We start from the raw sequence: 16,339 nt of genomic DNA on the forward strand, positions 1-16,339 counted from the left end.
ATGTAACTTTTCCGTCCACTAGAGGTCGCCTCTTCAAAACAAAGGCGTAGTTTGATGACGCCACGTTTGAGCGCAGAATCTTGGGACATGTGGTCTTCACTTCACAGCCGGTGGAAAACAGTCAGGATAGGACTCGGGCAGAAATCATGTTCATAGGTGCGATTATTAACATTACTGTAGTGAAGCAGAGCAGGACCGAGTGTTGTGGAGCTGAGCAAGGCCGCAGGAGCGATTGAAGAGCGGGACTGTTATTATGGCATAGTCGCCAGCGGGACTTTTATTATGACACGGTTGCCGGCGCCACTTCCTCTTTTCCAGTCATGAGTATATGAGGTAACGCAACTCTGTTTATCGTATTAGATATATCTGAGTGTGTTGAAAAGGAAGTTATGACGTTCGCTCGGCGGCTGCTATGACACTTGTTCACACTGCAGTGAGAGTAAAGTGTTTCACTGAATAAAACCGGAAACCGAGGGTGACGCAGATATGACGCAATCGACAGGCGACTCCCTCACACGCATAGCTCACACGTCCCGGTTCCTTGGTTAAAATAGCAATTTCTCACGATTTACAAATAGTTGGAAACATTTGGGATATTCTAAGTACTCAACTGAACAAAATATATAACACTGGCCTAGTGGTTTCTGGATATTTTACTGCAAAAATCCTACATAGTTCACCTTTAAGGAGATTGCAATTATTTTATTATTATAATTTTTTTTATTGTAATACTCTTTCTTTATTTTACTTAAAAGAATTGAAAACCTTACTAAAAAAACCCTTGTACACATTCCTAGTGTAATGTATAATATAAAATAAATATATATAGAAAATTTACAATGGCAGCTCAGAGCTGTACAGCAGCATTTAAGTATGAAATTGAATGAATAAATGTAAAAATAAAACACTACATAGACTTCACTATAAAATATACACTCACCTAAAGGATTATTAGGAACACCATACTAATACTGTGTTTGACCCCCTTTCACCTTCAGAACTGCCTTAATTCTACGTGGCATTGATTCAACAAGGTGCTGAAAGCATTCTTTAGAAATGTTGGCCCATATTAATAGGATAGCATCTTGCAGTTGATGGAGATTTGTGGGATGCACATGGTGACTGTGGGGGCCATTTTAGTACAGTGAACTCATTGTCATGTTCAAGAAACCAATTTGAAATGATTTGAGCTTTGTGACATGGTGCATTATCCTGCTGGAAGTAGCCATCAGAGGATGGGTACATGGTGGTCATAAAGGGATGGACATGGTCAGAAACAATGCTCAGGTAGGCCGTGGCATTTAAACGATGCCCAATTGGCACTAAGGGGCCTAAAGTGTGCCAAGAAAAAACATCCCCCACACCATTACACCACCACCACCAGCCTGCACAGTGGTAACAAGGCATGATGGATCCATGTTCTCATTCTGTTTACGCCAAATTCTGACTCTACCATCTGAATGTCTCAACAGAAATCGAGACTCATCAGACCAGGCAACATTTTTCCAGTCTTCAACTGTCCAATTTTGGTGAGCTCGTGCAAATTGTAGCCTCTTTTTCCTATTTGTAGTGGAGATGAGTGGTACCCGGTGGGGTCTTCTGCTGTTGTAGCCCATCCGCCTCAAGGTTGTGCGTGTTGTGGCTTCACAAATGCTTTGCTGCATACCTCGGTTGTAATGAGTGGTTATTTCAGTCAAAGTTGCTCTTCTATCAGCTTGAATCAGTCGGCCCATTCTCCTCTGACCTCTAGCATCAACAAGGCATTTTCGCCCACAGGACTGCCGCATACTGGATGTTTTTCCCTTTTCACACCATTCTTTGTAAACCCTAGAAATGGTTGTGTGTGAAAATCCCAGTAACTGAGCAGATTGTGAAATACTCAGACCGGCCCGTCTGGCACCAACAACCATGCCACGCTCAAAATTGCTTAAATCACCTTTCTTTCCCATTCTGACATTCAGTTTGGAGTTCAGGAGATTGTCTTGACCAGGACCACACCCCTAAATGCATTGAAGCAACGCCCATGTGATTGGTTGATTAGATAATTGCATTAATGAGAAATTGAACAGGTGTTCATAATAATCCTTTAGGTTAGTGTACATTGATTCTTAGCTACTGTAGTTTTTCAGTCAAGAGCAGTGAGTGATTTTCTCTTTGTCTTTTGTTGTTGTATTAAAATTCAAGGGATAGTTCACTCAAAAATGAAAATTCTGTCATCGAGAAATGAATTACAGGTTTGGAACAACATTAGAGTGAGTAAATAATTACATAATTTTAGAGGTGAACTGTCCCTTTAAGGACAGCGTGTTCACTAGGCTGCGCTGCTGTCAATTTGACCTGCGTGCATCTAATATACAGACACACGCCGATTTTACTTTCACTTTAGACATAACCGACTGTGTTTATGTTAACCTTGTGTGTTTTTGACAGTATTAGCGCAGTAAGACGACTACTTAGTTCAGTAATCACGTTTGACAGACTTTTAGTGCGTGCGCTCGGAAAAGGTTTTAAAACGCATGCAAATAATGAACTTTCGTGATTGTGAATAACTATAGTGTTCCGTAAGTATAACTCCGAACGGTTCAATATTATATTATTATTATTATTATATATATATATATTATATATATTATATTAGAATTGTGGCATCCCTAATATATATATATATATATATACTACTTTTTGATTTTGATTAATCAATAGGACCAATGATTGTTTCATCCTTTATATTTTCTAAAGTTTGTATTTGGTCTCTGAGTGGTGACTGAGGATCTGTCCTAGGGATGTGTGATGTTTCGCCAAAATACTTGATTTCAGAACATGTCGTGTGTTTGGATTTTGGAGGCATCACACCCATCTAACTCGACGGGAGTGCAGTAACAGTGCTTGCTCACTTAGCCTGGCTTCCAGATATGAAGCATGGATTTGTCTTTCATTTAATTGTATATTTCCTTTTACTGAAACACTAAAGAATTGGCCTCTCTTATTGTCTGTACTAGAGGGCTGCATTGGGACTGCAACGTAAATCTCGCGGGAGCGGGCGGTTTGAATTTTGCTGCGGGCGGGAATGGGCGGCTAAAAAAACCACTGCGGGAATCGGCGGGATAGGGAGGTTGCCTAACGACATGATGGAGAAGATGTCAATAGATGATGTAGAAAAGAACCTCAAACGAGGTATTTACAGCACAAAAGCTAAGCAAGGAAAGTCTGACATTTGGAGAAGTTTCTCAATTGTTTTGGTAGGCAAAGTCATGCGGTATAACGTTATATGTATCCACATATTGCGCAGCTGGCAAATGCATAGATACTTGATCATACCTCACCAAAAACGCTCAGCACTCCCTGCAGGTCAAGTTGACTGTTTGGTGTTTTTGACAAACAATACATAGAAGTTTAGTGAGTGGAAATGGATTGTTTCTAAATGTCCGTTTGCTATTTTGTGTTCACATTACGTTCTCTTGAAGCATGTTTTCTCAGGTTTCCTTTCTTCACGTTCGACGGAATTGGGATCTGTTTTTTGTTTCTCAATCTGCTTTTCTGTTTTCTGTTTTGCAAAGCAGTCTATTTTTATGTGCAAAGTTTTTGATAAAAACGAAATTATATTTGAATGTATTTGTCTTTTTTTTTTTTTTACATGCAGGCCAGGGAAACGAAACAAACAACCCCACGAATCTCTTTAATAATATCAATACAAATACGTGTTTTTTTTCCCCTGCGGGACGGGAGAAGACACAAAATCAATGCATCTCTATTATTGTGCGGGAATAAATTCTCGGAGTTTTGCGGGTGCGGGCGGGAGTGGACATACATATTGCGGGAGCGGGCGGGAGTGTAACACATACGTTGCGGGAGCGGGCGGTAATGGTCAGATATTCGGCGGGTGCGGGCGGGAGCGGGATGAAGAAAACAGTCCCGCGCAGGGCTCTAGTCTGTACCTCTCACTGAGAGAAAGCACATTATCAGTATATGTTTTGGGAAACTTGGATCAGAGCTCAACCAACTCCAACCTTGAAGAGACTGTGTATCTGTGTATGTGCGCTATATTCCGTGTTACAGATCAGGATTGGAGGTGGATTACGGGCATCCTGGGTGGACTTGTTGTTCTGGACAAGCTGGCACCTGCTCCAGAACTGGAAGGTCAATACGTGCATAATTCCGGGGTGAAAGCATCAACAAGTGAAAGATGTACACGTGAATCTGATTAACTGACAATGTGTGGAAATTTACCATGACTGTCCATTTTCTATGAGCCAGTCAGAATCATCCACCTGGCAGTAATGACGTGGCTAGACCTTGAAAATAGTATAACTCTTGAGAAAGTGTATGTACGATAGGCGGGTAGATGGAGCGCGGCCTACGAACTCCTTGTGAGACTTGAAGCTGGCTTCTGCTGATGAAACTGCAAACTATTCTTCAGTAAATTTATCTTTAATTAATTGCACTCCTGACTCTTGGTCTTCATTTTTCACTACTGGTCCTGGGTCCTAAACTGTTACCCCAACAGTGCATTTCAAGTGTGCCATTTGCGACAGAACCTTAAATCTGCAAGCAAACCTTCTCAGTGACGAAATTTAATAAAGCCAAACATGAATCTTGACTATATTGTTTGCGATTATGGTTGCTGAATAGATGCATTTACACAACCTTTGTACTACAATACAAAGTCTTTTTGTTGTTTTAATAGAAAAATGTTAACATTCTTTGAAATTATTGGAATTAAAATTAGAAATTATTTTTTTTTACTTTTGTCAGAAGCTTTTTAAGGTTTTACCAGTTTTCATAATGTAATGTATTAATGTATATGATAAATATAATAAATCAGGAAACTAGATGAGTTAAAATTAACTCAGTATGAATATGAGTTGATGTTCTATTGATTGTGCTTATGTGAAAGCACAATAATTATGATGACATGTAAAGAAAATACAAAAATAAAAAACTCAAATTAGAACAATCATCAATAATAATCGCAAGCAAAATAATCATGATTATCAGTTTAACCATTTATTGTGCAGCCCTAATTTAACCTAAAGTATACATGTATAAAAAAAAGCTTAGAGCATTACATTTTGATTTAGGACAAGACCTTAACTTTACTTTAAGTTTGTTTTGAAATAAGAGGAAATAGTGGGGTGTAAAAGATGGACTGAGGTCAGGAAATGTTGAGAGCTGGATTGTGTTGGTCATGGGAAAGATATTAAACAGGGTTTTTGAGATGTCCAGTCGATGCATGTGAGTGTGTACGCTCTTGTGTGTTTTGAATACTGACGAGTTGGGGTTTTCATGGTATTGCCATGGCTCATTGGAAGAACTGTGATCTTTAGGACCATTTCAGCTGTGGTGGAGCTTTGGAGGTTTTGGACTGAGCATCAGCTCCTGCCAGGCAAACCCCACTGGCCCAGGCCTCTCATTTGTTCTGGAATGGATGCACTGGGACAGGGGTTTGTTAAGTAACAGCCTTGCTCTCCTGCCCTCCTTCATGTTTGTATCTCTGGCTTTCGTAACTTCACCACTGCTGTGCTTCAGGAACTTTCGCATAACACAGCGCTAAAAGTAAACGGTACTTTTTGGTCCTGTAATTGTGGTCTCATTTTGAGATAAAATCCTCCCAAACCCAGCAGCAATTAAACTTCTCCCTATAAAGAGCACAACTGTGGTGGACGTTTTAGGTCTTAAAATCTTTTTGCGCTGAATCGGTTCATGTCTACTAACGTTGATTTAGTTTAGATGGCAGCAGATCGGAGAATACGCACCAAGCTAGCTGTTAGTTTCTTGTGGCAGTTGGTTCCAGAGGGGCGTTTGTGTGGGACGGTCCGTCTATTGTACAGCACCCCCTACTCCCGCTGAGTGCTTTGATGGCGTGATTCAGTGCCAGGCTCAAAGGGGGCTGGCATGGTGACTGATATTATTGAAAGTGATAGTTCAGTAGAATGAGCGCATTCAGCTCGCGGTGGTACGCTGGCACCATTGTACCAATTCACAAACCTTCTCTAACCGCACACATATATATATACACACAGAAAAGCACGGCCAGTGTTCACTAAACACAACTAGAAATAGATGGTGCCTTTTAGAAGGAAATGAGGAGAGATTTGACTTTGTGAGGTGACGGGATAATGATTGGTTTTACATTGTGTGCTTTAATGGAATGGCCTCTCTGAGACTTGAGACGCTTTGCAGTAAACCTATGATTATGTGTCATTACTGAACATGAACTACAGGCCAATCGCGAGAAGAGTAAAGATGCATTAAAGATGTGTAATTTGGAAATCCCACTCATTAAGACTTGTAAAACATCATACATTATTATTATTATTATTCAACTAACTATGGCTGTACTCGAAAGCTGAAAATACTGCCTCAGCCGGCAGCATATGGGAGGTAGGGAGGCAACATGGCACGTCCGAATCTTATGATCGTGTCACATCCTGTCTCTTGAGATACCTTCATCTGATCGATTTTAGAAGGCAGCATAGATGCATCCTTCACTGCCTATGATATCTGGGGATATCTGGTCCCGTTAGATTCAGTAACAGTTCGGCTAAAAAATAAAAATAAAAATGGCATCTGAAAGTCGAGGTTGTTGGTCAGTTTGTGTGTAAATGTACGTTTTTGACCAACTTTTTCCATGTTCACTGTCATTTTTTAGTTTTGTGCTTAGTTATCACCAAAGCTCTCTCTATTTTTGCTGTAGATCCTTAAACCATTATGGTGCTTTGGAAGTCTGTCCAAAATAATTTTTAGAGAGAGAGTTAACTTCAGGCGAATATGATGATAGGGCAGCCAGGCAGGCTTTCGGATGCAGCCCAAGTGGATGTAATAATATTTCTTTCTGATATTTTCTTATAATATCAAGTAGGGCTGGACAATTAACCGAAAACTAATCGAAACCGAAATGTAGAACCTCTAGCCGACGTAATTTTCCCATGTTGGTTATTTCGGTTTTCACGTGACTCCGCCCCGTCAGTCACATCAAGTGCAGTTTGCAAGCATGACAATGACTAATTCAATGTGTAAAATGTTCAATTAATCGAGATTTTTATTTTTGGTCAAATCGTTACAGCCCTATTATCAAGATGATTTTCCATCGACAACTGCCTTTAATAGTGGTGGAAACTATCTGTATAGGGAGCATTTCCAGATGAAGGACGAGGGTTAATATAGCATCATGCTGTCTCTCTTACACAAAGAGCATCAGAGAGTCCCAGCACACCAAAGGAAGGTCCAGGAAAAGCTTTTAGCAGCTTCATTTAAAGCTTAAATCTCACCACCGAGGCGGATGAAGAGATATGATTGAACCTTCAGGATTCAGGTTATGTTGCCCTGCAAACTTGGAATGGATTTTCTTTTTCACAATTCCAAGATCTATGGGCCTCCTGATGCCTAAAGCAGTGTGTAACTCAGTATTAACGCACCACTGAGAATATTTGGCACAGGCCGTATACGGCGCAGAAGCTCAGCTAAGACCCCGCCTAATTCTCTGTTTCTTGCAAACATATGCATGTTTTTAACATTGATTCTCTGCTTGAAGATGGCTCTTGTGCATAAATAACTTTTTTTGGCAACAGTTTGCTGAATGCTCTGTCTCCCATTAACACACACTAATGGGTATAAAAATGTGAAGTCTTTCTGCACTTGAAGGTGATGCTGCCTAAGTGTACACTACTCTTCAAAAGTTTGGGGTCGGTAAGATTTTTAAAATGTTTTTGAAGTCTTTATGCTCCCTGCATTCATTTGATTTATTACTACTATTTAAAACGACTTTTTTTCTATTTGAATATATTTGAATGAAAATATTATTGATTCCTGTGATGCAAAGCGGAATTTTTATTATTATTTTTATGAAATTATTATTTCTTCCAAAAAAGTACTTTGTTAACAACTTGGAAGGCCACAGTGTCTGTTAAATACATCAGAGATCTGAACCCAGTGTGAACACTATTTCCCAATTTTAGACCCCTCCTGAGGCCAGTTTGCCTTCTCTACATGCAGTCCACCAGTACACATACACACACACACACACACACACACACACACACACTCCTGAGAGTGCATTTCAAGGGCACTCATGACTGCTTTTGTTTGTGTACAATCTCATATTACCTGCATTAACTTATTCGTTGTGTAAACCTCAATGATTATAAAGCTAGTGTGATGTAGGTTCATCATTAAGTAATTCTGTGGACTTAGTACTTTGGTTTAAACTCAGGCATATGCTTTGTGTTCTTACACTTGGAATATTTTAAATGCGTCAGCAGTTTTTAACATTATGTGCGTTTCAGAGTTTGGTTTGGCATGCATTTGATCCATCTGTTGAAGTATGTGTGAAGGCAAAAGCTGGTTTGGCATGTGTTTAAATGATTGAGACCGTATCCTGGTTTTGGCATATTGTTAGTGTTCTATATTGCGTGTGAGATTGGCATGGTTTCGCTTGAGTGTGTGTTGATGAGAGAGAGAGAGAGAGAGAGAGAGAGAGAGAGAATCATGTGAGACAGTATGGGCAATCACTCCCATGATGCATTTTGTCACATGGGTGGCCATGCCTAAGTCACGCTGGAGGGCTTATTGGCTGCATACAGACAAACCACCCAGCTCCTCTCAAGAGTGTGTATTTATGTAGATTTCAAGGATAAAGAGCGAGAACTGGAGACTTTAATGCTCTGTAGTGTGGGAAATCTGGATGTTACCTTTTTGATTTAAGGCTCAACTTCTTTTTTTTTTTCCCTGATAGCCTGGTCAAATCAGATATTTACTTTCCATATGGTCACACTTTATATTAGGTGTCTTTAACTACTATGTACTTAAATCAAATAAGAACAATGCACTTATTCTGTTGATGTTGTTTTGCAAACCTTGTTGCTGCTATTGAGGTATATGGGTAAGTTTAGGATAGGGTTAGTGGAATGGGTAGGTTTAAGGGTGCGTTAAAACGTAAAGGAAGGCTCAACAGGAAGGCTCAAATGACTGATCTTTATCTTTTAGATAATTATAATAATATAAGTAGGTAAATTACATGACTTGTGTATTTTTGTGTCCAAGTGCATTATTTCCTTTTAAATAATTTGATAAATTCATGACATATATCACTGTATTATATAAAACCTATTTAGTTTGAATTCATTTTTAGTACATTTAAATAATAAATATAATTTTATGTTGTGTTATCATAAACCCCCAACATGTCAGGTAGGGGTGTAACGATATTCAAACCAAACCGAATAAACGCGATACACCACCCACGGTTCGAACCGCGATCCTCTCATGTCGAACTGAACCTGACCCGCACGCACTCTATATCACTTCATATATTAAGCGCAAGAGAAACTACGATCATGCAATGTAAGTCATGAAATAAAAGTAAAGTATAAATCACGTAACGGGTACACCGTGTGTTAGCTGAGAAGGATTTGCAAGCATTGTGTGATAATCAGGAGCAGTCATATGATTCATTAACAGTTCATGTTGGTATTGTGTATTTGCTATGGTAACTGTTGTTTCCATAAACCCAAAATGCCACTTTATTTTCACTATGTTATTTTGTAAATAAATAATTAATTATTTTGTAAATTCAAATTAGTGTGGTGGCTACTTTAATGTGTTACAAAAACTGATATTTAATAGCTTTAAATTATTGGCCTATTTATTCATCATCAGTATTAGTAATATTCATACAATTTATGTGTTTAAGTAGGCTAAAGAGGGACATTACTTGTGTGTGGTCATTAATTTTTGTGGAATAAATTAGCTTGTTTTTCTAGTCTAGACTAGTCTACAGTGGAGGCTTTTATTTCATTTTAGTTTACTCAGGTTTGCTAACTGCTCTAAAGAAAACGTGAAGCCAATGTATTTATCTTAATAAAGATAAAGTTAATAAGTTAAATTATTGTTGTTGTTATTATTAGGTTAAAAGTGAATCTAATGTTATTATTGCTGGTGCCCAGCCATGAAACCTGACCCACAGCAGACAGAACCGAACCGAACCGTGGCTCCAAAACCGTGATGTGAACCGAACCGTGGCATTGGTGTATCGTTACACCCCTAATGTCAGGTGGTACAACTGTTTGAACAAATGAACAGACTAACTACAGTATTTGAAATGGTGTCTTAGTAATAAAACAATTTAAAACTAAATACTATGGCATCATTTTAGGTTTGAAACCTTTCATATAAACACATTTGATAAATATCAGTAGTTTTAAAGCTGCTGAGATAATTGAAAAACTTTTGTCCAGCAATTTCTATCTTAAATGTCAGGTTGGCACAACTGCAAACAGACATGGCTCTTTTATTATGAATTGACGAGGTAGTAGTAAACATGATAAAGCATCGTCCAGAGGACCCAAACTGATCCTTGTGGCATAGTGAAAAGGTTTGTAGATCTCTCTCAAATACTGGTAAAGACCGGTCATTTCAAGTATGGGTAGGTTGATACACTTTCCATATCAGGTGGTACAACTACAGCAATATACAACTATTTGGTTGTACCGCCTGGCATAAAAACAGTCAAAACATTTGAAATTTTAACAACTGAAACTCGTTTAAAGACATTGTCCATGACTCAAAAATGTGCATTAGATAAAAATAATTAAAAATAAAAAAAATTAAGCTTTATTTGTCAATAACCCAAGTGCAATGTATAAACGTGTACATAATAGGTGCATTGTATCAAATTATTAATTTAAATATTTGTACATAGTAGTTAAAGATACCTAATCTAAAGTGGGATGTTAAATTAATTAATTATATGGTTGTAATTTTATATATAACAATTTTCAACAAAATGTTAAGATTTATTTTTAAAAAGTTTATTATATGAACAAATATATATTTTTCAACCCATTGTTTATGATGCATCAAAGATTATCATAAATGATTTTTTCAAATTTGTAGCTTATCTTAGCGCAAAAGTTTAATTCACAACATCGGTGTTCATTACATCATAGAAAACCAAATGTTTAATTTTCCTAAGGCATAAAAACATGTACATGGTCAACAAATGTAAGACAAATGTAGTGAACGTCAGTCAGTGACTCTATCACCTTTCCTCATCGATCAGATTCACGTCCCACTGTCCACAAGCGTCATACTGCATGTACAACTGCTTAGAGCCGGGAGGAGAAGACGGTCTGTGTTCACTTGAAGACATCAAAGCCAGCGGTTCATGGTGCGTTGGCCTGGGATGTGAAATTTGAGGTGCCAGCCAGTGAAGTCCAGTTTGTGATGTGCTTTGAAGGGCTTTTTACATTTCACCCCCTACAGAGCCACGGCTCAGACAAAACCCACGTCTATTCCAGACTGAAGAATTTTGGGTTCCTCCCATTCTCACTCTCTCCTTAAAGCTTTGACTTTGTGAAAGTATTCAATGGGTGGCTTTCACAAAGCTTTGGGTGGGTGATTTATGATTTCACTTTTTTTTACTTTTGTTAGTATGTAATGTTGCTGTTTGAGCATAAACAACATCTGCAGTTACAACCCTCAAAGTTCAAAGAAATCGCTTTTTAAGGACTACAACAAACGGCTGGTAGGGACTACAACAAGCTTATTCACGGGTTAGTGGCATCACTACGATTGGAGAGCAAACGTCGGTGGTGCTTTGATGGTACTTTGATGTCATACCCTGTTCAGTCTGGACAGCGCCGATGCATCTCGAACAAGCCTGAAGAGTTGTTGTAGTAAAGCACTTTTTTTTTTAACATAAAAGGCTGAACAATTTTTGACTGAGTGAGATAGTGAGATTTACTGGAGCTCTTGAAGCTCCGCCCTCTTCTTGAAAGGTGGCTGTGAGCAGCATTTGCATTTAAAGGGACACTAGGGATGGCTCGATACCACAATTTTGGCTTCGGTACGGTACCACAATCTAATACCGAAGTACTGATATTAAATCGATACCATACAGGGTCTGAATTTTAGCGCGGGTATTGCGCATAATTTTACTCACTCTCGCAGGTTTGAGGTTTATAAAGCGGGAAATGAACGCAAATGTTTATTATTAAATGAATCAACAAACAATCATTTGGAAACTTTCTTGTGCAAAGTAATTTCAGCAATACACCCTTCTCTAGCTCTCAAAATGAGCAAATTGCTTCTAGCTTCAAAAGCTTTTACACATGATGCACTATAAAAACAATCTGCGCGCTCAGATTCAACACTTATGCTTTCGTTTCGGGACAGCTGACGGAAATCACTACCCACGTCTTTTTAAACCTTGCCAATTTGAACATGCGAGCGATTTTATAGCATTCCGTAATACATGGGATGGGAGCTAAGAGAGAGTTTTCTTTGCGCTCATACCAACAACAAACAGACAAGCCTAAAGAGCTCGCGCATTCCAGATTAAGTTGTTTTTCCTTAGTCAAATACACACAAACGTATGTCAAAAACGTCCATCTTTAGTGCGTAGTCACATAAACACAGTTAAAGGTCCTGTTCTTCGTGATCCCATTTTTCAAACTTTAGTTAGTGTGTAATGTTGCTGTTGGAGCATATATAATACCTGTAAAATTATAAAGCTCAAAGTTCAATGCCAAGCGAGATATTTTATTTAACAGAAGTTCCCTTTCAAAGCCTACAGCAAACGGCTGGTTGGGACTACATCCTGGTATTTCCTGCTTTAATTACGTCAGTAGAACAGTTTGTCGACTAACCTCCGCCCACAAGAGTACGCGAAAAAGGGGGCGTGGTCTTGTTGCTCCCGCGTGGATAAGAGGAAGTGTTGCGTTCGGTTGCGTTTGTATAGTTTGTTTGTCGCCATGTCGTCGAGACGCTGTTATTTTCATCCCGGAGTCAAGTCACCTTTGTTTGGCTTTCCCAGGGACACTGTACTTAGAGATCATTGAGCACATGCATCCCCGTTTTGGTAAGAGGCGTGACCTTTCCGGTAACGTGCGCTCTGCGTGCGCTATGCTGCTGTCGAATCACAACACGGGAACCGCTGGCACAATCAGAACTCGTTACGTGTTTCTGAAGGAGGGACTTCATAGAACAGGGAAATCTTTCAAGCTGTTTTGAGGACAGTGAAAACAGCGGTATACAGATAAGTAAATTGTGTGAAAAATTCTGTTTTTTTACACGCGAAACATGAACACATGTTATATTGCACACTGTAAACACAATCAAAGCTTCAAAAAAACACGAAAAACGGGACCTTTAATTATGTCTTACGCGAATATAGTGCAATAGTATGCGTGCAAATATTATGAAATCTAAACGTCATTGGTTGAAACGAACGCTGGAGATTTCATGATATTTAAACGATACAATCTTACGTATGTGCGTTGATCAGTGTAAAAAGAAAATAAATGTCTAAATTCGATCGTTTGATTTATGCACTCACCTGTCGATCTCTTAATGTCTTGTACAAGTCGGGATGGGCAAGTGACAGATGCTTGGCAAGGTTTGATGGTTCTTCAGCATTTTTATAAGCAAAGTAATTCCAAATTTCATGTCTACTTCTAACTCCTTTTGTGCGTGTTGAGTGAGATTCAACTGCATTTTGTTCTACGCTGCCACATTTGCCGGTTTCGCGTCAGTTTGGGTAGCGCACTGCCACCTAGCGGTGAACTTCGGAACAGCAGCATATACCGAAATGAGCAAAATCTTGATATCGTACCGTTTGAAATAAAATACATACCCGGTATTTTCCCAGTAACGGTATACCGCGCATCCCTAAGGGACACACAAAAATGGCGAGTTTTAGCAATAAACAAAAATGGGAAAGCGACTCCCATACCTCTACCAATGCCCATCCATCACTTCATAACGGCATGACTGTAAATGACTTTATGGCCCAAATAAAAGGTACTCGTGTGTTTGTGTGATCTAACATAATTGTGCAAATAGGTTGCACACAGCTATATGTACACAATTTTTGCATGTGGTAGTACTAAATGCAGCTCGCTTGCAGCTCTCACAAAATACCAGGGCCCTCATTTATCAACAATGCGTAGAAAAGGTTCTATATTTTATCCTACTAATTAAATTTAGAATGTGCCTAAGTACAAAAAAATCTGTATTTATCAAACAGTTCTTACGCACATAAGTAAGCAATCATTGTTGATAAATCCCACATGTGGTACCATGCTCGTTCATGTTCATGGTCATTAGCATTCGGAAACACCTCCAATGAACCATATATGGTGAAGACACTTCCCTTTAAAAATCATGTGATTTGTGTTTTTTCCTCACTGCAATAATGGCAAAGAGAGCAAAAGAGAGGAACTTCACAAATGCAGAATTAGTCGCGCAACAAATTTGCATCACTAATGATTTGCACGTTAACTGAATGAATCCCTTTTCTATTTGCATCATTAAATTCATTTGTTGATGGTGCTTTTATGACGACATGGGTGCAGTCTATGGCTCCAATTATATTTGGGAATCTGGCGATAGCGTGAAAGCCCCATTTTATTTCGGCTTGTTGAGGACTTCGGTAAGGGAATTGGATGTTGGTTGGGTCCAAGGAAATAATTGCATCCAACATTTGTCACAGCTGTCTTTTATAGGGTTTGACACCAATTATGCATCGTGTTTAAAACGACAAAAATGAACAAAAAAATTGAGTTTTATAATTAAAGGAAACACAGGACATATGTGGATTGCTTAGTTCATACTGTCAGACTCTTACATTCTTTGTATGTGTAGTGTCGCTATTCTACCACTAGATTATCTGCGTAAGCATGCTCAGAGGTGTGCTTATATTTACACACATTTCTACGTATAAGTACAAGTTGGTAGATCCCACACTTTGCGTGAAACTTGCGCACTCATTACGCACAAATCTGTGCGTACGCACCTTTGATAAATTAGGGTTTTGAGTTATGTTTTAGTTATCATGGAATTTGCCAGGTTACTCTTGATAGACCTGAACTGGTTTCTGAATGATTGCCTTAAAGGGTTAGTTCACCCAAAAATGAAAATTCTGTCATTAATTACTCTCCCTCATGTCGTTCCAAACCTGTAAGATTTTCATTCATCTTCGGAACACAAATTTAGTTTTTTTTTTTTTTTTTTATGAAATCTGAGCGATTTCTCTTCCTCCATTGACAGCTACACAACTACCACTTGTAATCCGCATGAATTGAGCGGTTTAGACCAAATTGTCTGAAGAGACTTCATCGCCTTATGTGATGAACAGATTGAATTTAGGCTTTTATTCACAAAAACATTGATCAGCAAACATGAGCCTTGTTTTTTCTTGCGACACGTGCTGCGTAACACACGAGAATGAACCTCATTTGTTCTTGCAAGCATGTTTGAGCTTGTTTTTCATAATTGATGGTGAGCATTGATGAATGTTAATGTGAATAAAAGCCTAAATTCAGTCTGTTCATCATATAAAGCGATCATGTCTCATCAGAAAATTTGGACTAAACCACTCAATTCATGTGTATTAGAAGTGGTAGTTGTGTAGCTGTCAACAGAGGAACAGAAAGCTCTTAGATTTCTTCTTCAAAAAGATCTCCATTTGTGTTCATTTGTGTCGGGTTTGGAACGACATGAGGGTGAGTAATTAATGACAGAATTTAAATTTTTGGGTGAACTATCCCTTTAATTTAAAAGTTACAAAGAAACTGACATCAGGAAGACGCAATCCTCTGTATACTGTTACGAGATAAGATTGGACATTCGTTGCGTGTGCTATTAAATCTGCATGTTTTTGCATATGCAAACTTTTGAATGGTAGTGGAAAAATAAAACTTGTGTCACGTAACCGTATATGTAACAAATTGTCCCTCTTAAGTTCACAGAGGTGCACTGGTATTGTAACCACAGGCATAATTCATCACATGACAACAAGAATGTGTCACTTTCTCGGTCCTCTGAATGAACGTAGTTAATAGTTGGTGCTTTTGGCTCCCCCTGCCTGTCAAACTACATTACTGCAGTCAGCATGACCACACCTCACTGTCAGCTCCTTTGTTTTCACACTGTGGTCATTCAATTATGTTTCATGAACAAAGTTTAAGAGGAACACGTTCAAATTGCCTATCCAATTAGGACAAGATGAGGCCTAAATATATAGCCAACTCACCTCGGTTCCTAACAGTTTTCCTGCATCCCACCACCCCGTCTCCTCACACTTGCTTGGTTGTCCTAATCAGAAGACACATGGGGAGTACTCTGGGTTTGGGCCAAAACACACCAAATACGCATACATTTGATTATATCTGATTATTAAGTGTGAACTCGTGAAAGGGTTTTCTGGAGTACCGTATTACTCCAAACTTAAGCATGTGTTAATGTTGATATTACTACTATGAACATGGCTCTGTACACAAAGAATTTGCCATTTGTAGGAGATTTATCTATTTTCTCCTGGAACAAATCACAGCATTTAAAG

At 38.8% G+C, this 16,339-nt stretch overlaps 1 protein-coding gene across 2 annotated transcripts in view; it reads left to right on the forward strand.

Annotated features, from left to right (window-relative positions):
- The window catches only part of cmtm4 (CKLF-like MARVEL transmembrane domain containing 4), a 34,652-nt gene that overhangs the window by 13,535 nt on the left and 4,778 nt on the right, over positions 1 to 16,339 (forward strand). The window lies entirely within an intron of this gene.

The sequence above is a fragment of the Gobio gobio genome (assembly GCF_949357685.1).
Source record: "Gobio gobio genome assembly, chromosome: 2".
Classification (NCBI taxonomy): Eukaryota; Metazoa; Chordata; class Actinopteri; order Cypriniformes; family Gobionidae; genus Gobio; species Gobio gobio.